Genomic DNA, 2,033 nt, shown 5'->3' on the forward strand with positions numbered 1-2,033 from the left:
AAAAAAAAACAACAGAGTGGCACCTGTGGCTCAAGGAGTAGGGCGCCTACCCCATATGCTGGAGGTGGTGGGTTCAAACCCAGCCCCAGCCAAAAAAAAGAAAAAAAAGAAAAATTTTAAATCATGATCAGTACTTATGTATGTTTTTTTTTTGGTTTTGTTTTTTGTTTTGCTTTTTGAAACAGAGTCTCACTTTTGTCACCCTCATTAGAGTGCTGTGGCATCATAGCAACCTACAACTCTTGGGCTCAAGTGATTCTTTTATTTTTTTTTGAGTCTTACTTTATCACCCTCGGTAGAGTGCCATAGTGTCACAGCTCACAGCAACCTCCAGCTCTTGGGCTTACGCAATTCTCTTGCCTCAGCCTCCCAAGTAGCTGGGACTACAGGTGCCCAGCTATTTTTTGTTGCCATTTGTCCAGGGTCGGGTTCGAATCCACCACCCTCAGTATATGGGGCCAGCATCCTACTCACTGAGCCACCGGCACTGCCCCTTCTGTATGTTTTCTTAAGATGTTTAAGACAAGGCTGGGCTTGGTGGCTCATGCCTATAATCCTAGCACTCTGAGAGGCCAAGGCAGGTGGATTGCCTGAGTTTACAGTTCAAGACCAGCTTGAGCCAGAACGAGACCTCATCTCTAAAAATAGCTGGGCATTGTGGTGGGCACCTGTAGTCCCACCTAGTTGGGAGGCTGAGACAAGAGAATCTCTTAAGCCGATGAGTTTGAGGTTGCTGTGAGTTGTGATGTCACAGCACTCTACTGAGGAGTGAGACTCTGTCTCAAAAAAAAAAAAAAAAGGATGAAAAGTTTAAGGTGGGTTTGCACTTACTTTAGGTGGGTATTTGCTTAATCCCTCTTCTATTGGGTTGTATCAGGGCCTGCCTTTGCTTACTACCCTTGTGTTCCTGGCAATTAGTACTGGGAGTTCTTGCCTCCAAATAGATGCCACTCAGTAAAAATTATTGATTGAATGAATATTGACTTTTTTGCAGATTAATACGAAGATACAAACCAGGGGTCCTCAAACTTTTTTAAACAGGGGACCAGTTCACTGTCCCTCAGACTGTTGGAGGGCCAGACTGCAGCCCCGGGATGAGTCAGCTGCTAAGCAGGACAGGCAGTGGGGGCAAAAAACACCCAGCTGACCAGATAAATGTCCTAGGCGGGCTGCATGTGGCCCGCGGGCCATAGTTTGAGGACGCCTAAGTTAGGTAAAGTCACTGTTGTAGTTATCCCCTTTACCCAAGAGATGTGCCATATACACTTATATTGTACCCATTAGGTGAGAGCACACCAATCTTTCTCCTCTCCTCTCTTCTCTCCCCCACCCCCCCAACTTGAATTAAATTGAGTTTTTCTCTTGCGTGAGCAAGAATATTGACCCTTCAGTGTATTTATTTTGCAAAGACAGCGTCACATTCATTGCTAACAAAATGGCACAGGCAGTTTGGAACAGCTGATGGAGTCTTATGAAACTAAACCTAGTCTTGCCACAGGATCCAACAATCCTAGTTTTTTTTTCCCTAATAACTTGAAAACTCATGTCCGCACATAAATGTTTGTATCAGCTTTATTTCTAAGTGCCAAAAAATCGAAGCAACCAAGATGTCCTTTTTAAGGTGAATGGATAAACAAATTATGGCACATCCATACTATGAAATACTATCCAGCGATAAGAAAAGAGAGCCAGACATGGTGGCTCACACCTGTAATCCCAGCTCTGTGGGAAGCTGAGGCAGGAGAAACACTTGAGGTCAAGTTTGAAACCAACTTGAGCAACATAGCAATATATCTATATCTATCTATCTATCTATCTGTATGTAGCTGGGTGAGGAGCGAGGGGACTTGCCCCTGTAATCCCAAATACTCTGGAGGCTGAGGTGTGAAGATCCCTTGAGCCGAGCCTTGAATTCAAGGCTGCTGTGAAATATGGTTGTGCCACTTCCTTCCAGCCTGGGCAACAGAGGAACCCCCTTGTCTCAATTTTTTTTTTTTTTGGCAGGTTTGAACCTGCCACCTCCGGTATATGGG

Source organism: Otolemur garnettii, unplaced genomic scaffold (assembly GCF_000181295.1).
Source record: "Otolemur garnettii isolate 467f Iridium unplaced genomic scaffold, OtoGar3 scaffold00087, whole genome shotgun sequence".
Lineage (NCBI taxonomy): Eukaryota > Metazoa > Chordata > Mammalia > Primates > Galagidae > Otolemur > Otolemur garnettii.